This window comes from Ahaetulla prasina, chromosome 2, assembly GCF_028640845.1.
Source record: "Ahaetulla prasina isolate Xishuangbanna chromosome 2, ASM2864084v1, whole genome shotgun sequence".
Taxonomy (NCBI): Eukaryota; Metazoa; Chordata; class Lepidosauria; order Squamata; family Colubridae; genus Ahaetulla; species Ahaetulla prasina.
The window spans coordinates 15,241,201-15,263,990 of record NC_080540.1 but is presented as its reverse complement, the minus strand read 5'-3'; positions in this window follow the sequence as shown (position 1 = coordinate 15,263,990).

Below are 22,790 nucleotides of genomic sequence, written 5' to 3'. Positions count from 1 at the left end.
ACCAGGCCAGATAAACTGTTACCAGAGATGTTCTTATATGGTTTAAATTAAATTAAAGACTATAGCTAATGATGTTGTGTGTTTTTGTTACTATATGGGTTGGTGTGCTGGTGTTATATTTTATTTTTAAAAATAGTTAATTTCAAATACTTTATATATTTGATTGATCTCTTCTGGCTGGATAATGTGAGATCACTCATAGTTAGATAAATGAGATAGATAGATAGCTGGATAGATAGATAGATAGATAGATAGATAGATAGATAGATAGATAGATAGATAGATAGATAGATAGATAGATAGATAGATAGATAGGAGAGATCAAGAAAGAGAAAAACCGAGAGACAGATAACATACTGTATATTAAGAATAGATAAAATATCAACATGAACATTGGAGCAACTTTATTTTTTTTCTCCATCCCTCTGAATAAATTAATGAGACAAATTAGTATTTTTTACAGTCTTCAATCAAAAGAAAAACATGTACACCTCTGAACGAGTTGGGGGGGGGGAATCATGTAGACATGATGTGACAATGAAGATGTGCTTATGAGTATTAAAACTGGTTCCTGTTTTTTATCCATGTCCTTATCCATATCCATATCCATTTCCATTTCCATATACTGTACATACAGCGTCTCTGTGTGTGTCCTGCCAACCTAGCAATAGAAAAGCACATAAATGCAAGTAGATAAACAGGTACCACTTCAGTGGGAAATAACAATGTTCTGTGCATCTTCAGTGTATAGTCATCCAGCCATATGACCATGGAAGCATCTTCAGATAAAGGCTCTTCATTTGTGAATTAAAGATGAGCACCGCCCCTTGGGTTGGTCATGACTGACAGGGGAAGTCTTTACCTATACCCACCTAAAACTTTACCTATAAATATATAAATTTGTTTTTGTGCCTGTGTCTTTTCTTTTTCTTTGTCTTTTTGTCAGTCAGCCCTTCAATGTATTATGGATTAGGAAAGCTATATCATATAAGTCACTTTTATCTGACCTTGTCTTGGTAATGGTCTCTCAATGCCATAACCTCTGCCTTCTGCACTATCACTCTTTGGATCTTGAGAAAGCATTGGAAAAGCAAAGCAATTGCAATGTATTTTTATTCACATACTGATCAGTTTCTCTCATTATGCTAAATCAGGATTCTAGATTGTCTTAATTTTGATTTCTGTCAGTGTAGTGACGAATCTATCCTAGCTACTTCTAGGTTATCTGCAAAGATGAGAAACATTTCCTCCCTCCAATTGTTTACCAAATCAAAGTGTCCAGAACCCAGCACTCAACAAGAATGAACTCAACAGGAATAAAATGGTAAAGAGTTTCCTACTTAAGCAGGGGCTTGAACTAGAAGACCACCAAGGTCCCTTCCAACTTTTCTCTTCTCTTCTCTTCTCTTCTCTTCTCTTCTCTTCTCTTCTCTTCTACTTTACTCTACTCTACTCTACTCTACTCTACTCTACTCTATTCTCTAACTTGGTGCTGACCCATATGCACCATCTCCATCAAAATATTGCCTCAGAACACATCAGAAAAATCCTGCCATTCCTTTGCAAGATTCACACATTTTTAGTTCCCAGGTATATGAGGTATGTATGTATGTATGAATGTAGGTAGGTAGGTAGGTAGTTTGGCTTAACTTGGATGTAGGATTTCTCTCATTTACTGTGAGAGTAACAAAGGAGAACATATGTTTTTGGCTATGAGATCAGATTCAGATCAGAGCTAAAGAAGCTTCTCGGGTGAGAAGCAAAATGTCTTCAAAGAAAAACCAGAAAGTCCACTTGAAAAAGCATCTTTGGGAAAATCATGAACTGGATGACTGAGAAAGTCCATAGTCATCATCATTAACAACAGATGTTCAACTCATCTAAAAACTAGCTTATGAAAATTTCCCAATGACGGTTTGTCTGCACTGGTTTCAGACAACTTTTATAAGTTCACCTTGGGCTTTTAATGCAATTGTTTCAAAGAAGATGAATTCTGAAGATTACTTCCTTAGTCTCAGTATAGGTAGTTCTTGCTTAACAATAGCAACTGGACCAGATTTTCTATGATGTGATCATCAAGTATGATGTCCAGTGATTACATTGCCTAGGGAAGGCAATCTTAGCAGTATTCATTGCTGTTGTTAAGTGAGAATTGTGATTCATTAAGGAAAGAACTCAAACAACAGCAACTTGAAACTTCTTGCGAGAAGCTGGTAGAAATTCATAAGTCCTGTGTGGCTTGTAAGCAGGCAGGTGAGTGGGTGAGTGCTATGAAGTGATGTGGGATGGGAATACTGTGCCAGCTGGGGAAAAAGTGGTGAAGTGAAGCATGAGTGTATGTAGGTGGAGGACAGGTTGCTGTGGCACAATACAAGTACATGTGAGCTGGGGAAGGAGTGCTGCTTTGAGGCACAAGTGCAACTGGGCAAATAATGGGATGCTGCGTCCCAAGTGCACACTATGGACTACAAGATCTGTGGATCTTGTATTCCATAGTGGAGCTGCTTGGGGGGGTGGAAATGGGATGAGACTAACTTGGAAGCTTTCCTGCCATCTGCCCTATTGACTTTGCTTATGAAAAACCAGCAGGGAAGCTTGCTAATGGTTATCATGGGACTGCAGGATGTTGTAACCATGGTAAGGGAGAACTACTTGCCTAGCAACCAGATTGCAATCATGTCACTGTGGGCTTACTGGAATTCCCATTATTGATCTGCAGGAGAGATGGGAAAGAATGAGCACATGAAGCTTCACTCGTGTGAGCAGAGGATGCTTGTGCTCGCATATGAAGTTCCACTCCTACGAGCAAAGAGTGCTCGCATTTGTGCAAGAGGAGCTTCATGTGTGAACACAAGTACCATCTGCTCAAGCACCGTCTGCTTGTGTGAGTGGGACTGCACGCATGAGTACAAGCACCATTCGCATGAGTGGAGGGCACATACACGAACGCCACTTGCACAAATAGAGCTGTGTGCACACACGTGCATCTGCTACTCACATGCCCCTCCCCACACCAGGCTGGGATGCCAAGCTGGAATGGTTAGGGACCACTGACTTTGACAACCAGTCATAAGTTCCAGGAAGTGGATCAAGTCGTAACTTGTTCAACACAATCCCAAATTTGAATAATCATTTTATACGTGATTGCTAATGGAGTACTACCAGTAGCTACCCATTATAATTCAGAACCCACATTGACAGACAAAGATTGTTTTGAATATCTAAAAAGATTACCACCAAGGCATATTATGTTATAATACAAGTAAGCAATAAAACTGAGCTGTACAAAAAATACTTTCTAAAATCAGGACCCCTCATTCTTTTTTTTGCATTAGATGCTCCTTGGTGTTCAATTCAGATCTTAGAATAATGATATAGCATTTGGGGACAAAAATGCAGACCAGTAAGCCCAGGCTAGAGGTCAGGATGGAGAAGATCTGCACGGCCACCATGTATTTTCCTTTGGTGCTCAGGTAGGTAGGGACAAAGGAGATCCAAACACTGCAGAAGACCAGCATGCTGAAGGTGATCCACTTGGCTTCATTGAAAGTCCCTGGAAGCTTTCGGGCCAAGAAATCCACCACAAAACAGATAGCAGCCAAAAAGCCCATGTAGCCAAGGGCAGAATAGAACATGGAGACTGCGCCTTCATTGCATTGCAGCAGGATGTGTCTTGCTTGGGAATGAAAGTCAGAATCTAGGAATGGGGGTGAGATACCTAGCCATATCATGCAGATTCCCACTTGAAACCCAGAACAGGACAAGACAATGGAGTTGGGCAGAGTTTTCCCTAGCCATTTTCTCATCCTGCTTCCTGGCTTTGTGGCCAGAAATGCAACTACCACCATAATAGTCTTTGCCAGCAAGGAAGAGACAGCAACTGAGAAAACAAAACTGAAGGTGACTTGCCAAAGAAGGCAAGTCATTTTCTTGGGATGACCAATAAACAGAAGGGAGGTCAAGAAAGCAAGCAAGAGGGAGATTAGGAGAATGTAGGTGAGGTCCCGGTTGTTAGCTTTGACTATGGGAGTTTCTCAGTATTTAATGAAGATTCCCAGAATAAAGGCGGTGGTTAGGGACAAAGCAATGGCAAAGAAAGCCAAAATGAATCCTAACAATTCTTTATAGGATAAGAAGCTTATACTTTTGGGGACACACTAATCTCGCTTCTTATTGGAATACTGGTCATCTGGACACTTTTCACAATGGGCTGCATCTGAAAAAAAAATCACCTGTCTAGTTCTGCAGCTGTAGAATCATGAAAATCACAACTGAAATCAATTGCTACTGCTACTACACTACATAAAGGTAAAGGTAAAGGTTCCCCTCACACATATGTGGTAGTTGTTCCTGACTCTAGGGGATGGTGCTCATCTCCGTTTCAAAGCCGAAGAGCCAGCACTGTCCGAAGATGTCTCTGTGGTCATGTGGCTGGCATGACTCATTGCCAAAGGTGCACGGAACACTGTTACCTTCACAACAAAGGTGTTCCCTATTTTTCTACTTCTACTTTTTACGTGCTTTCAAACTGCTAGGTTAGCAGAAGCTGGGACAAGTAACTAGAGCTCACCCCATTATGTGGCACTAGGGTTCGAACCACTAAACTGCCAGCCTTTCAATCGAAAAACTCAGTGTCTTAGCCACTGAGCCATCGCGTCCCTTCTACACTATATAAAACATGTTTTTAAAAGTGAGAGAGGATATTGAGTCAAAAACACGCTTGTGGTAAATTATATGGAACATGGAGCTGAATATGACCTAAAAGATGAAAGTGTGCTCATATTTTGACTTCTACTAGAGGCAAAAGATGAGTGGAAATCTGGATCTTTGCCTTTAATTAATTCAGGTATATTGGGACATAGTTGTCTTGTTTCTGTGCACTGCACATCAGAACAACTAGACACATGAACAGTTTTTCCCCGAATGCCAACACTCTGTTAAACAAATAATTCCCTCAACACTGTCAAACTATTCACTAAGGCTGCATTACTATTACTATTAGTCTTCTCATCATTCCTACTACCCATCTCCTCCTACTTATGATTGCATGACTGTAACTTTATTGCTTGTATCCTTATGATTTTTATTGATATTGATTGTTTCCTAGTATGATTGCTTATTTGTACCCTATGACTATCATTAAGTGTTGTACCTTATGATTCTTGACAAATGTATCTTGTCTTTTTATGTACACTGATGCACCAAAGACAAATTCCTTGCGTGTTCATTAAAGAATTCTATTCTATTCTATTCTATTCTATTCTATTCTATTCTATTCTATTCTATTCTATTCTATTCTATTCTTTGCATATTTAATAATGACAAGGGTTTTTACATCAAGTTCATTCACTTAATTATTCCAGGAAGTGGAACAAAGTTGTTGATAGTGTGAACTCAGATTGTACTAACTCAAAATATTCATGTCTAATTTAAGTGGAATAAAGTTTATGCTTTCACTCTATTTTCATTATGGAGTGTGGTTCTTAGCTCACCAAGTCTGGCCTGTAGCTGGCAATATTTCAGTATTTCTTCCCTGAGGAATTTGTAGGTCCCAACGTTAATTAGAAATAAATATTGCTTGTTTTAAAGACTGAGGGACCATTTTCTTGCAAAAATATGTCTTCTTTCCTGAAACTAGGTAAGAAGGTAACAACTTGAGAAATTTCATCTTCCTTTCATTCTGTATTTTAATAGCCACAACATCACACCAACTTGGGTGATGGTACCCAATCCTTGAAAAGTCTGGATTCTGTCGAGAAATTTAATTTTTATTGCTTTGTAGAATTATGAAATTACTATGCTCCTAATTAGATCTGCAGCTGGCAGGAAAGTAAACAGCTTTAATGAATGTTGCCCAGAAAAACAGGAGTGAATATTGACTGCACCCTCAATTTTTACACCCTCAACTTTTTTTTTCCAGGGCTACCGACCTTCTTGCATAGAAAATGTTCCTTCCATACACAGAGAACAGTCATAGCAGCAAATTGGTGCTCCTTCTCTCATGAGCTTGACATATCCTGGGTAACAACTTTCTGCACATCTCGAAGAAGGCACCATCTAAACATAAGATAAGATAAGATAAGATAAGATAAGATAAGATAAGATAAGATAAGATAAGATAAGATAAGATAAGATAAGATAACATATCATAACATAACATAACATAACATAACATAACATAACATAACATAACATAACATAACATAACATAACATAACATAACATAACATAAAATGAGTTGGAAGGGACCTTGGAGGTCTTCTAGTCGAACCCCCTGCCCAGACATAAAGATCATTTAGGGCAACTTATGAATTGGGGTGGAGTGGGTTTTTATTCAGTGGTAGGATTCAAATAATTTAACAACCGGTTCTCTGTCCTAATGACCAGCTGGGTGGGTGTGGCCATGGTGGGCATGGCCAGGGGGTGTGACAGGAGCACTCGGCCTCCTGCACACACACACACACCCCCCAGGAGGAAAAACTGGCTGGGGGGGGGGAATGTACCACCCCCGTGCACCCCATTTTGGGCCTAGTAGGCCTCCCTGCAGCCTCATGGGAGCAAAAACAGGCCACGGGGGTGGGGTGGGTACATCACACACCCATTGCCCCATTTTGGGCCTAGGAGGCCTCTCTGAAGCCTCCTAGGAGCAAAAATTTGCTGCGGGGGCGGGCATGCCCCGTTTTGGACCAAGGCCTCCCTGCAGCCTCCTAGGAGCGAAAATGGGCCCTGGGGGAGCACACTGCACCCTCCGTGCCCTGTTTTGGGTCTACTAGGCCTCCCTGTGCGGGTCTAGGACTTTTCGGCTTGAACCCTTTGCCTTGCCTGTTTCTCCTCAAGGTTTTCACCTCTGCATTATTAGCCACAAACTTTTCTCCATGGCTGCCCCCCCCCCCAGGCTTTCATCCAGGCACATGGGCCTTGGCCCCTCCATCCCAGTCCCTTCACTGCAGCCCATTTGTCAAAGTACAATTCACTTCGGGCCTTTGGCCGCTCAGAAAAGTTCGCAGCCAATCGGTGCAGGGATTCAGGGGCTTTGGGAGTGGAAGAGTGGGGGCTGCAGTTCAGAGGGAGGCTCTTTCTTTCTTTCTTTCTTTCTTTCTTTCTTTCTTTCTTTCTTTCTTTCTTTCTTTCTTTTTCTCTCCTCTTGTTCTGTCCCCTACCCAACCTCAACCAAGAAGACCCGCAAGCTGACTATATCTGCCAGCAATTTATTCCTACGACAGATATCAGTTCTAGCAACGAACCTGCAATTGCCTGCCAAGTTCTCTTATCTCCTCAGAAGCCAGTGTAATTGCAGTTCGTTGCTGGAGCAACCAAGAGTTCAGAAATAAACAGAAATTCAGAAGCCAAATTCTTAGTCTCGAAATATTGCAGCCAAAGTTTCCAAGAGTCAGTTTTTGCCCATCATAAGAAGCTATAGAGCAGCTCCTCCTGCTTTTATACCCTGTGGGGTGTGGCTCCGTGACTCAGCACTCTCTAGGTCTACCCCAACCCTTCTTTTGTTGTTCCCACCTCTCCTTTCTGCGATGCCTGGGATTTAACCAGGACTGATTGTCAGCAGCTGGGTCTTGAGGCGTTGCCTGGGAGGGGGAAAGTGCGGGAGAAAGAGGCCTCGTCATCTCCTCCACCTGGCCTACCTCTGGAACCTGGAGCGGAGCCAGAGAGGAAGGTCCTGCAGAGGGAAGCCCTGTCGGCTCTTCCCCCTCACTCTCTGCCAAGAGGCCATGCTCGGGAGCCGAAGACATAACACCTCTTTCTTTCTCTCTCTCCTTTCTTTCTTTTCTTTCTTTTTCTTTCTCCCCATACCCAACCTTCTCTTCCCTTCCAGCATGAAGCTACATCTAGTTATAATAACGTCTGGGTTATTATCTTCTGGATAACTACATCTAATTATCCCTCTTCCACAGCGAGAGGCCCTGGGAACCCCATCTGAAGGATTCCTCGTCCTCTACAGCCCCCTCTCCCCCATCCTTTGTGGTAAAGAAATGCGAACCAGCCCTTGCCTCAGGCACTTTGGACAAAGGGGAGATCTTGTCGGCCCTTCTGAGCCTTCCTCTGAACTGCAGCCCCTGCTTTTCAACTCTCAAAGCCCTCGAGATTCCCTGCACTGATTGGTTGGCTGTGAACTGTCCTGAGCAGCCAAAAGCCCAACGGCGAATTGTACTTTGACGAATGGGCTGCGGTGAAGGAACTGGGATGGAGGGGCCATGGCCCATGTGTCGGGGCAAAAGACTGGGGGAGTGCCAGCCAAGGAGAAAAGTTTGTGGCTAATAACGCAGAGGTGAAAACCTTGAGGAGAAACAGGCAAGGCGAAGGGTTTGTGCCAAAAAATCCCATTCCGCCCTGCACTTACCTAGGAGCCAAAATGGGGTGTGTGGGGACTCCTGGAAGGGGAGGGAAGGGGAAGGGCCAGCCAGAAATTTAGTTATCGGTTCAAACTGGCCCAAACTGGCCAAATACCACCACTGGTTTTATTTCAAGGAACTGGTTTCTGATAGCCAGGTAGCACAGTGAACCAACTTAGCCAAAGAGTAGTCGGCACTGCAGTTGCTTTCCTTTTTAGCTATTGGAGCCACCATTTAACATGAACCTTTATGGGAAAAGGACTTTGTGTGCCAGCAGCAAATAAAGATGATTCTCTTTCTGGTTCAATCTCTATTTTCAATCCAGAAACATTCCCTTCGTCTTATTCTCCATTCAAAGGAAAGTGGTTCCATTGCAAGAGACGTTTCTCCTCAGGGCATATATGGGAACACTATACTGTGTCTTCTATCATTCTCTCCCTCTTTACAGGAAATTTCCTTTGCAGGAAATCTCCAAATTCTGACTTTTGTTATCTCTGCAAAAGTCCCTATGTTTCTCTCCTGGAGCCGAACATTTTATCATGAATGGCCTTTTTTTTAACTGCCATCACTTTCATTGAGGACCTGTATACTTCACGAATCAAGAAGAGGGCCGTGAAAATATTTACAGATCCCTCACATCCTGGACATAAACTGTTTCAACTCCTACCCTCAAAACGACGCTATAGAGCACTGCACACCAGAACAACTAGACACAAGAACAGTTTTTCCCCGAAGGCCATCACTCTGCTAAACAATTAATTCCCTCAACACTGTCAGACTATTTACTGAATCTGCACTACTATTAATCGTCTCATCGTTCCCATCACCAATCTCTTTCCACTTATGACTGTATGACTATAACTTGTTGCTGGCAATCCTTATGATTTATATTGATATATTGACCATCAATTGTGTTGTAAATGTTGTACCTTGATGAACGTATCTTTTCTTTTATGTACACTGAGAGCATAGGCACCAAGACAAATTCCTTGTGTGTCCAATCACACTTGGCCAATAAAAAAAATTCTATTCTATTCTATTCTATTCTATTCTATTCTATTCTATTCTATTCTATTCTAAAAAGGGCTGGGGAAAACTCTTCCTAACTCCATTGTCTTATCCTACACTGGTATGCAGCTTTTTATCTGCATCATATGGCTGGGAATCTCTCCCCCATTCCCAGATTCTGACCTTCATTCCCAGCCAGGACAGATTCTGCTAAAATGCAATGAAGTATCAGTCATCATGTTGTATAGCACACTGGGCTATCTGGGCTTTTTGGCTACCACCTGCTTCTTAGTGGCTTTCCTAGCCCAAAAACTTCCAGGGACCTTCAATGAAGCCAAGTGGATCACTTTCAGTATGTTGGTTTTCTGCAGTGTTTGGATCTCCTTTGTCCCTACCTACCTGAGCACCAAAGGGAAATACATAGTGGCTGTGCAGATCTTCTCCATCCTGGCCTCCAGCCTGGGTTTATTGGTCTGCATCTTTGTTCCCAAATGCTATATCATTATTCTGAAACCTCACATGAACACAAAGCAGCACTTAAGGATGAAAAATTATGAGACCTGTTGATTAATAGTACTTATTTTTTTCTAAATAATTACTGTAGTATAAAATAAAAAAATAGTTTGGAAATTAAATACTTTTTATGTGTTGTAAGAAATATTTCCAATCCTTGAGAGACCTGGAATGCAAGAACAATATTTCTATCATGCCAAATTGTTTAGTCGAGAAAAAAATCCAACTGCAAATGTTCCGAGTATGGGAAATATATTCCTCAACAGGCATGTCCTGTGGATCGTCACACTGAAGAAAAGTGTCAATGATGAAAGTATGAAAAATATTTTGCTGATCATTCTACAGTGGAACGTTCTGTGGGCTCTAGGAGAATTCACCATAGCCAACTCGTCAGGGGACAACTTGCCGCAGGATAAGAGTTACACTAATATCAAAGAAATGGTGGAATAGAATTATTAAAGAAAGGATGCCAAAGGAAGAACAAAATAAAATGCGAATGACAAGAATTAAAATATTTTTAATTATTTTAAATAATTAAATTGAATTATTGAATTGTCCTGCAGTGAGTTGGCCATGGCGAGTTGACTGCGGTGAGTTCTCCCATTCTTCATTCAGTGTGCCTTCCAGTGAGGGAAGGGACAATATTCTGTCTACCTCTTGCCTTTGTAGAAAGTTAGCACCTACCCCTCCTAGAAGAATGAAGTATTTTGAGAAATATTTAAAAAGGCAGAACATTATATTCCCCTAAAGGAGAAACATGTTTCTAACGACAGAAACTCGTAGCCTCAGCTCCCTGTCCTCAAGCAGATACTAAGTTGAGGCCAGCCTTTAGAAATGCAGATTTGGAAATCCATTACTCCCAGCAGCAAGGTCTGAACAAAGGTAGGATTAGCCCTCAGGCCCTTCATTTCATCACCCAGCAAGCTTCAACCAAACCTGGGACACATAAAACCTACAATGTTAGCGTGGCCCCTGCATAGTCCCCTGGGAGTTTGACAGCAACCAATAGAATATATGCCCTTGTCACAGGAACAGGAAGTTCAAGGGTAAAGACCAAGAGAGCATATAAATACCTCTCTCTCTCAACTCCATGTGGTCAGCTGCTCAGGACCTCAAACCCATGTGGTCCTGTCCATCAATCAACCATCTTCCCAATCAGCCTCCATGTTTCCAGTGTCTTTCTCCCCACTTGGAATTGAACCAGATGGATATTCCTTCCAATACCTTGTTCAGACCCATATTAAGAGCTTTAGGAAAAGAATCACTGCAGAGCAACCTGAAAGGGGGGGAAATGGTTTTTCTGCAGAAGAAGCAAGCCTTCCCAGCTGCAGGTTTATTTTGATACACAGATGATACTCAATGACAACTTCCTCCAAAGAAGCATATACAGCTCAGTTATCTGTGAAAAGACCCACACATATGTGAGGTGGAGGTGCTCTGATGTTCCCTTTGAGTATGGAGTGGATGTATACATTTGCAGTATTGCATACACAGGATGGATGGAGGAAACTGGTGTCTCATTCCATGGTACTGAAGTGTGTCATTTAACTGTTTAGTCCTCTTCTTAGGTCTTTTTCTACTCACAAGCAATTGAGAGGTAGCCTGGGGAAAGTATATATTATATTCTGTGGGTTCCGTAATAATTGAGGCTCCACAGATGTTCACACATAACGTTTATTTTAACTCACAGAGACCAGCAACAACCAGAAGAGCAGGCCTGCTTTGACAGCCCTTTTATATTCAGCTGTCCAAAAGCGGGAGCCAATCAGAACAGAACAAGAAACCATCTCCACCACTAGGGGCCGCCACTGCCGGTGCAGGACATAACACTTCTTTCTCCCTAGCTTGCGCAATCGTAATCCTGGAGATACGCTGGGCGCCGCTTGGTTCGGCTGAACCTTCGTGGCTCCGTTGTAGCCATGGTCACTGGCTGGCCCAACTCCTCAGCCTCTTCTGTGGGGGACGTCTCCGGCCCAGGGACCCCTAGCCCCTCCACTGGCAGAGCAGACAAGGCTTCCTCTCGGTTATCAGGTACAGGGGCTGGGCGTCTTATTCCCTTGTAGCTTAGCTCCTCTGCCCGGGATGATTGGGTTGGGCTACCTCCTGGCTCTTCCTGAGTGCCCCACTCTGGCAGCTGCCAGTCCCCAACCTGACGCCGGGCCCTGAGCTGGTCACAATGTCTGCGCCACACTCTACCCTCATCCAACTCGACCCTGTATGAGCACGGGCCGGTGATTCCCACAATCTTTCCTGGGAACCATAGGGTTCTGTAATTCCGGGCATACACCGCCTCCCCCAAATCAAATCTCCTGTTTGCCCCCATGGAGTCCAATGGCTGACTAGGTGAGTATTGGGGGTGCAATCTATCAAGTGTGGTCCTCAAATGCCTGCCCATGAGTAACTCTGCTGGGCTCTTATTCGTAAGTGGGCACGGCGTGGAATGCTGCCCCAGGAGGTACTCATCCAACCTCTCCTGCCAGCCCCCTGGGCCCGACCTGGCCAATGCCTCTTTCACTGACCGGACTGCTCGTTCTGCCCGGCCATTACTGGCCGGATGAAACGGGGAAATGAGAGCATGGCGTATTCCTAGGCCCGCTAAGAATGACTCAAACTGGGCGGACGTTAGCTGTGGCCCGTTGTCCGAGACCACAAGGTCGGGTAACCCATGGGTTACAAACAACCGTTGCAAAGTTCTAATGACGGCTTCTGAAGTGGTGGAATGCATTAGTGCGATTTCCACCCACTTCGAGAAAGCATCGACAACCACTAAGAATACTTGGCCCTGGTACGGCCCCGCAAAATCTATATGGATGCAAGACCAAGGACCCCTAGGCTCCTCCCACTCTCTAGGGGGAGACTTAGGTGGCAGCGGTCTTGTCTCCTGACACCGGTGACAGGCTGACACACAGGCCTCTAGTCCTGGCCACCACAGGTAGCTCCTACCCAGGGTCTTCATCCTAACAATGCCCGGGTGACCCCTGTGAAGTGTCCCTAGAATGGACTGTCGGAGGGGGGGCGGAACTACAACCCTATGCCCCCAGAGGAGGCAACCCTGTTGGGTAGAGAGCTCGTGCTGCCTTCGCTTATAAGGCTGCAATTCAGGGCTGACAGGACCCTGGGGCCATCCACGGAGAACCCAATCAAGAACTTTTGAGATGACTCTGTCCAAGCCAGACATTCTAGCAATGTCACAAGCAGTAACGGGAAAGGCGGAACCATCAATCAGAAAAACATGGGACGCTGGAGCCGGGTCTTCCACCTTGGTCATCAATGGGCAACGGCTCAGCGCGTCAGCATGGCCCAAATGTTTCCCAGGCCTATAGACCAGGGAATAGGAATAAGCTGCCAGGAACACCGACCATCTGGTCATTCTTGGTGATAGTACTTGCGGAGTCTGTCTATCCCCAGCCAAAATCCCCAACAGCGGCTTGTGATCGGTAACAAGTTCAAACGGGCGACCGTAGAGATACTCATGGAACCGCTTGACCCCCGCGACCAACGCCAATGCTTCTTTATCCAACTGCGAGTAGTTGCGTTCCGCGGCAGCCAAGGTTCAAGAAAAGAATGCAATCGGGGCTTCCGACCCGTTGGGCAGCCGATGACTCAACACAGCGCCAATCCCATACTGAGACGCATCGCAGGAGAGGACAAGCGGCAGGTTTTCGTTGAACTGTGTAAGAACTGCATTAGACACCAAGAGTTGCTTGACAGCCTGGAAAGCAGCAGCAGCATTCGCATTCCAAACCCACGGGGACCTGCTATCCAACAGGCGGTGGAGAGGCTCTGCAACCGAAGCCTTGTGTGGCAGAAAGATTGCGTAAAAGTTTAAGAGCCCCAGGAATGCCTGTAACTCTGACTTGTGGGGTGTCGGCGCATCAAGGATTGTCTTGGTCTTGGCCGTAGTGGGGTGTAAACCCGACCTATCCACTAGGAACCCTAGGAATTCTACCTGGGGCACAGCAACTACACACTTGCTTTTCTTAACTTTGAGCCCCACATCCCTGAACTTAACTAGCACCTGGCGTAGTCTGGACATCAGTTCCGGAGTGCTTGCTGCCGAAACCAACACGTCGTCGAAATATGGCACTACCTCGGGTATTCCGTGGAGTAGTCGTTCCATGAGGCATTGGAACAACCCCGGGGCCACACTGACGCCAAATTGGAGGCGGCGGCACTTGAACGCCCCTCGGTGAGTGACAATCGTCTGTGCTGCTGCTGTGGACTCATCCACAGGCAATTGTTGGTATGCCTGTGCTAAGTCAAGCCTCGCGAAGATGGATCCTTGCCCCAAGGAGTGCAGCAGATGCTGCACCACTGGCACTGGATATGCATGGGCTTGTAATGCTCGATTAATGGTTGCCCTATAGTCCGCGCAGATGCGGATTGAACCATCCGCCTTAATGGGAGTCACAATGGGGGTCTCCCATTGGGCATAATCTACTGGTTCTAAAACGCCCTGGGCAATGAGTTTGTCCAATTCTGCATCCACCCTAGGCTTCAGGGCAAATGGCACCCGGCGCGGTTTTAATCTATGCGGCACCACCCTAGGGTCTAAGTTAAATGAAACAGGCATTCCGGTATATTTTCCCAACTGGCCATCGAACACAGTGGGAAATTCCCTGACCAGTGTATCCAGCTGACTAGCTCCAATCGAGTTAACACCCTGAATAGTCAAACCCAGGGCTTCGAACCAATTAAGCCCCAGAAGACTAGGCAATGAGCCATCTACAACTACCAGTGATAGGCGGCCTACAAATTTCTTGAATTGTACCCTGAATTTCCCACTACCCACAATGGGAATTGGCCGTCCCTGATAGTCTTTTAATAACAGCGCACAAGGCTTCAGACGCTTCTTAGCGATAGTAGGCACCAGACGCTTTATCGTGCTCCAGGAGACTATGGTAGTTGCAGATCTGGTATCAACTTCCATCAAGCATGGCCGCCCTTCGATCAGGATGGAAATTCGGATTTTCTGCTGGACCGGTTCCTCAGATCGCCACCTGATCCTTGTTCCTCGCATCTCATCATGGAAAATGGCATAGCAGTCATCCTGCGGCTTCCTGGATCTCAGGTGAGGTCGTCTTCCAAGAGAAGGGCCAGCTGACGGACCCTTTTGTGGAACCCTCTCAGGCTGGACCGATCGGCAAACCCAGGCAATATGGTCCCGTCGGCCGCAACGGCGGCAAATTGCGTCTTTGAAATTACAGGCGGCTCGCATATGATTTCCCCCACACCCAAAACAGCCAGTCAGAGGGAGGCTATCTCCCGCATGTATTTGGTTTCTTAACCTCTTTAAGGCGATGGACAGCGTCTTCCTCCTCCTCCTCATATAGTGGATCAGCTTTGTTGAAATGAATTGTTGCTCCTTTCGCTATCTGTGGGCTCTGCCCTCGAGGCATATCAGCTAATGAGAGGGTGGCCAGCTCTGAGGCACATGCCTCATCTAATGCCATCTGAAATGTGAGGTCCTGCTTAGCGATGAGACGCCGCTTGAGGCGTTCATCCCGGACACCGCTGACGAGCCGGTCCAAAAGGTAATCATCCAGATCAACAAATTCGCAATGGCGCGCCACTTTACGTAAAGCGGCTACATACTGGTTTATCGATTCCCCCTCAGCCTGATCCCTATGGTAAAACAGCTGCCGCCGGGCGATTCTGGAGGGTGTCGGGGCGTAATGTCTTTTTAATTTAGCCATGAAGTCATCCCAAGTCCCTGCATGAATTGACTGGGGGGCCATCAATGTCATGGCTGTCTCGAACATTTCTGCCCCACAGAAACCCAGGAAATAAGCACGCTTCCTTTCACTAGATAGGTTTGTATATTCATTGGCAATAAGAAAGCATTCAAAACGGGCTACAAATGCCTCCCACGATTCGGTCACTGGGTTAAAAGGCACAAAGTTCTGAGGCGATGCCATGGTTTGCTCTGTAGGCCAGGGATCTGAATAGCTCTGAGGAGAAATTCACACTTTGGCTCGCTCAGCAGCTCAGCAACTCACGTACTTTCCTCAGTCCTCGTCGCCAGTATTATATTCTGTGGGTTCCGTAATAATTGAGGCTCCACAGATGTTCACACATAACGTTTATTTTAACTCACAGAGACCAGCAACAACCAGAAGAGCAGGCCTGCTTTGACAGCCCTTTTATATTCAGCTGTCCAAAAGCGGGAGCCAATCAGAACAGAACAAGAAACCATCTCCACCACTAGGGGCCGCCACTGCCGGTGCAGGACATAACAGTATACATTTCCTATAGATTTCATTATGAATGTAATGGGCAGGAATGTCACTCCCCCACCACCACATTCACCCAATTGCAGCCTTTTTGTTTATATGACAGGGGCTCTTGAGATGTAACATAACATATACCAGTGTTGGTGAACATTTTTGGCACTGAGTGCCAAAATGGGGGCACGCGGGCTTGCCACCTGGTCTTCCAGTTTCTGGCGTGCATACGTGCACAAAGACCAGCTGGCTGGTGCACATGTGCATGCGTGCACCGGATGGCTGTTCTTCTGGTTTCCGGTGCTCCTGAGTGCATGAAGACCAGCTGGCTGACACACCAGAACCCAGAAGAGCAACAGGTGATAGCTCATGTGCCTGGAGAGATGGCTCTGTGTCAGAGGTGAGTTTCAACAGGTTCTGACCAGTTCTGGAGAACCGGTAGCAGAAATTTTGAGTAGTTTGGAGAACCAGTAGTAAAAATTCTGACTGGCCCCACCCCCATCTATTCTCTGCCTCCCGAGTCCCAGCTGATCGGGAGGAAATGGGGATTTTACAGTATCCTTCCCCTGGAGTGGGGAGGGAATGGAGATTTATGGTATCCTTCCACTGCCATGCCCATCAAGCTACGCCCATGCCATACCCACCAAGCCACACCCACCCACAGAACCAGTAGTAAAAAAATTTTGAAACCCACCACTGCTCTGCGTGCCACTTCTGGCTCGCATGCAATAGGTTTGCCATCACGGACCTATATGGAAGAACAGCTAAAGATTATTTAATGGGATTTTTGCTATGGCTGGATGACAGCCTTTCAGAGTGAACATCTCCAATGGGTGTAACCTGTGTGTAAAATACATTCAATGAAGGGGAGGCCATTACATTTGTAGAATTCTTGATTTATATCAAGAATTTATATTGATTTACCTATATATGCGAACTACATGTATACAGTATACAAGGGGCAAGAGGCAAAAAAAATAGGATTGCCACTGCATGTTTCTGCTCTGGTTAGTGAAAGCTAGAGAAAACTTTTAGTCTTCTGGGAAACAGATTTCTTCCTCGCCATTTCTTGTGATGGCCCCAAAAAGCTTACAAACTTCTAAATTTACCACTGAGCCAAAATCATACAAGGGAATATATGGGGGAAATGACCTGATTTTTATGAAGACCAAGGAAATTATTTTCCTTTACATTACTTTATTTTATCACAATCTAGGTTCCACCATAATCATAATTAAGCAATGATGTTAATTTATTTTCTGAAACCAATTTAGAAAACCCATCACAGAGCAGCTTTGCTCTGTCTAATTTTTTTTTTTATTGAAAGAGTTTTAAAAAACAAAAACATTTTCCCCCTTTTTCCCCCCTCCCTCCCAAAAAAAACCCCCTTCCCCCCTCCCCCAGCTACCCGGGTCAATCACAAGGTATTGTTATACATAAACCAAACATAGAATAAAATTTTCCCTTCCAATCCAAATAACCACATCCAAAGCTTTTCATCTCCCAACCCCCTCCCCATTACATAAAATAACTTTCTAATTATTCAAAGGCAATCTGATATTTCTTAATCTGATATCTGTTTTGTAGATAATCAATCAATTTTTTCCATTCAATTAAATATCTTTCCTGCATATTGTCTTTTAAAAACGCTGAGATTTTAGCCATCTCAGCCAAATTAATAACTTTCAGTATCCATTCTTCTATTGTAGGTATCTCTTCTATTTCACCACTGAGTGTAACTCATAATAAGAAAGGAATAAGAGAGAAATCCACATACTTTTCACATTGTATTATAAATTTCAGAATAACAAGAGTTGGGAGGGATCTTGGAGATCTTCTAGTCCAACCCACTGTAGGAGACCCTATACCATTTCAGAGAAGTGGCTGTCCAGTCTCGTTTCAAAAGCCTCCAGTGATGGAGCACCTACAAGAGTGATGGCAAACCTGTGGCACGTGTAGCCATATCTGGGGGCACGCGAGCTTTGCTCTGATTTTCAGACTTTTGGGGCCCACCGGAAGTCAGGAAACTGGCCATTTCTGACCTCCGGAGGGCCTCCGGGGTGGTAGTGAAGGCTGTTTTCACCCTCCTCAGGCTCCAAGAAAGCCTCTGGAGCCTGGGGAGGGTGAAAAACAGGCCTACCAGGCCCACCGTGCCATCACATGCCAAAAGCAGGAGGAGCGCGGGGGGAGAGCGCGTATATGCACGAGGGGGCAGGGTGTGGAAGGATTGAATTATGGGTATGGGCAAGCATACGCATGACCGCCCCATGCTCCCCATGCTTTTGGCATGCTATGGCAAAAAGGTTAACCATCACTGACCTACAACTTCTGAAGGAAAGGCATTTCACTGGTTGATTGTTCTCACTGTGAGGAAATTTCTCCTTAGTTCTAGGTTGCTTCTCTCCTTGATTAGTTTCCATCATTAAACAGATTTATTAACCATAAATCATTAAACAGAGACATTGTTTCTCTTTAGCATCCACAGTGAATCTATTATGGCAAGATTAGGGAAGGATTGGAAGAGATGACCACTGAAATCACGCTGAGGTTGAAATGCTTCCAGTCTTCTGAAATGTGCAGGCATAATCACTTCGCTGGCTGAAAGCAGAGAAGGCTTAGCGGCTTAGAAGACTCACTCTTACAAAAGAAAAAGAAAAAGAACAGAATTGGGACAATTTCATCCACCATATGTCGCGAATTTCAAATTGATGGTGAAGAAGGAAGGCCAATTTGATTTTTTTTTTTTATTGAAAGAGTTTTAAAAAACAAAAACATTTTTCCCCCTTTTTCCCCTCCTCCCAAAAACCCCTTCCCCTCCTCCCCGGCTTCCCGGTCAATCACAAGGTATTGTTATACATAAACCAAACATAGAATAAAATTTTCCTTCAATCCAAATAACCACATCCAAAGCTTTTCATCTCCCAACCCCTCCCATTACATAAAATAACTTTCTAATTATTCAAAGGCAATCTGATATTTCTTAATCTGATATCTGTTTTGTAGATAATCAATCCATTTTTCCATTCAATTAAATATCTTTCCTGCGTATTGTCTTTTAAAACGCTGAGATTTTAGCCATCTCAACCAAATTAATAACTTTCAATATCCATTCTTCTATTGTAGGTATCTCTTCTTTCTTCCAGTATTGTCCAATCAACAGTCTTGCTGCTGTTATTAAATTCAGAATCAATTTAGTCTCAATCCCTGTACAATCCGTTATAATTCCCAAAAGGAAAAATTGTGGCAGGAACTTTATCTTCTTCTTCAGTACATTTTGAATAATCCACCAAATTCTTATCCAAAAGACCTTAATTTTCTTGCAAGTCCACCAAATATGAAAATATGTAGCATCATCACAATCACACCTCCAACATTTCGCTTGGATATTAGGATACATACATGATAATTTTTGGGATCTATGCCATCTATAAAACATCTTATAAAAATTTTCCTTAAATTCTGTGCTTGTGTAAACTTAACATTTCTAACCCAAATTTTCTCCCATGTTTCCAACATTATTGGTTCCTGAATATTCTGTGCCCATTTTATCATACAATCCTTTACCAAATCCTTTTCCGAATCTATTTCAAGCAACACATTATACAATCTCTTTATATGCTCCTGGGTCTGATTTCTAATTTGCTTTATTAAATTTTCCTCCTTTGCATTATACCAATTTTTTGATCTTCTTTCCATCTAGCACTTATTTGCCCATATTGAAACCAAGTATAATTCCTCCCTTCTTCATTTAATACCTGTAATGATTTTAATTGCAATCTACCTCCTTCAGCATACAAAAGTTCTTTATAAGTAATCATTTCCTGTTTCTGTTCTATATTTATATTCTCTATTGCATGTCTAGGGCTCGCCCATATAGGAATCTTGTAATCTAATTTATAGGAATATTTTTTCCAGACCCGCAAAAGAGCACTTCTCAACACATGATTCTTAAAAGCCCTATCCACTTTTTTTTCATAAAATAAGTACGCATGCCATCCATATAACAAGTCATAACCTTCTATATTCAAAATTCTTTCCTCTGTTAAGTTAAACCAGTCACTTATTACTGAAAGGGCTACTGCTTCATAATATAGTTTAAAGTTAGGCATTCTTAAACCACCTCTTTCCCGTGAGTCCTGTATTATTTTCATTTTAACCCTCGCCTTTTTACCCTGCCATATAAATTTGTTAATCCCAATCTGCCAATCTTCCAAATTTTTATCCTTTTTAATTATTGGTATCATCTGGAACAGAAACAAAAATCTAGGTAACACATTCATTTTAATAGCCGCAATCCTTCCCAATAGGGATAACTGCAATTTCTTCCAGACACTCATATCATTCTGAACTTTTTGCCATAGCAAGTCATAATTATTCTTATAAAGTTTCTTGTTCGATGAGCTAATATAAACCCCTAAGTATTTAACCTTTTTTACTACCTCAAATCCTGTCATTTCCTCTAGTTTTTGTTTCTGTTGTATAGACATATTTTTAATTATCACTTTTGTTTTATTCTGATGCTCTGTCTAATTTTGATGTTAGGAGATTAGGGGGTTAGGCACCACTTTTCATTTCATATTTTTGCTACTGTTTGTAGACAATTAGTAACTTAGATTTGCTTGTGCATTTTTAAAATTGTAAATGAAACATGAAAACTAGTGTAATAAACATATTTTATGAAACCGTCCTGAATGGTTAAAATAATCAATGAATAAATCAATCAAATTGAATCAATTTGCATAATTAATCATACAAGAGCAGCATAAAATTATAGATTTGCTTAACATTATTAAGAATTGAGTTTTTATTGTTGTGGTTATAACTTACTAATTCACAAAACACATCTTTGAGCTTCAAGATTTACATTACCAAGGGTTCGGTTTCTGCTGTAAATACAGGGTACTCTGTTACAATAACCATTAGGGGCATTAATGAACTTACATATCAAAGGTGTTCTGGTTCTAGAAATATGTGCATAGTAAATCATACCACGGAGGATGTCATATCTCCCTGTGCAACTATCTTTTTTTTCCTCGTGTGTTATAAAGCAAGTCTTTCCCTGTTTGAGATCTTCTGCTAATATGTATGCACGCTCAAATTTTCTTTGATCAATATTCTCTATAAGATCTATGCTACATCGGAGCAATTGCTGTTGCCACTTCTGGCTGCAGTAAAAACTTTAATGTTGGTACAAAGAAGTGATCAAATCCTAGATAATATTTGAAGGAATTAAAAATTAAGATTGCCAGAAATGAAAGGAAGGAATATAAGGCTGGTTTATTTGATGAAGGGTAAAATAAGGGATCTACAGGTAGACTTTGACTTGTGACCAGTCACTTAGTGACTGTCTGAAATTATGACAGACCTCCCCAAAAGGTACTTATGACCTGGATCCAATCTAAGTCAGTCATCGAGAACAGAGTCATGCTGAAGTCTATCCTCAGGGAACTTCTCTCTCATCACAATGTGTTACACATTCTTGTGAGAAAATAGTTCCCTGAGGATGGGCTGTAGCATAAGTCCAAAAGCTCAAGACTAAAACTCTGATCCCGGTGGATCATGCAAAATCTATCGGTGTTTGTGTGTGTCTCTGTATGTGTGTGTATTTGTATGTACACAGACAGAGAAAGAGAGTAAACTCAGGAACCTTGAAGGATGATGTTGTGTCTCGTCCAATCTCACCTCAGCCGGGGTCTTCTTATCTGCTTCTGAACACGGAGGAATGTTCTAGTATGCCTCCCGGTCCTAGCCCTGGCTCCATGCCCAGACAGGCTGAAGAGGAAGAAATACCTCCAGCCCCCAGCTCTGACTCCATGCCCAGGCAAACGGAGCAACTAGACCCCTCCCCCTCCTCCACAGCATGTGAGCCTGAGGGAGGTCAATTACCAACAGCTGCCGACTGGAGTGACCCTCGCGTCAGAAGACTTGATAGGCGGAGGCAACAGAAGGAAGGGAGGGGCAGGCCTGGATAAGTGCTGAGTCATGGAGCCACACCCCATGGCCTATATAAAGGATCTGCTTTCTGGCATTCTCTGAGTCAGGCAAAGTCTAAACATATCTTGCTGAAGTCACTTTCTGGTCTCCTGCCTGCCCTGAGGACTTTGCTAGGACTTTGGCAGAGCTGCAGAGGCACACCTGATTCGCATTTCCCTGACCCGGCCGTCAGCGGAGGAGTGGGACACGATAGATGATGGGATTCTTTTCATTGGATCATTGGATGCTAGGCAACTATCTGGGATGTGGATTTGGACATCTGTGCTATGCAGTTACATTTGTTCAGCTCCATAATGTACCCATGGCCCCCTCTGACTCTGAAATTCTATGAAGTACCTTCTTTGACTACAAGGGTATCCAAGAAGGGGGAAAAAAGGTACCATTTTAATTGTGAACTATTGATAGCTTTTGCCTCTATCCTTATAACTATTAGGGATACATGAACAGTATATTCAATATGGTGGGTAGCCTAATGTTAGCAAACTCTTGGTTGTGTAGGGACATGTATATGGGTCTTCTTGATCCAACATCTTCATATTCTACCCAAACACATTTATACAGACACAACACTCAAAAACAATCATATACATTACTCCCCACATATCCCCATCTATTTATATTCCACTTTTTTTCTGAAATCCATATCCTTTCTTGCTTATCCTCTATAACAAAAGTACATATATGAACAGTAATATCAACAAAGGAA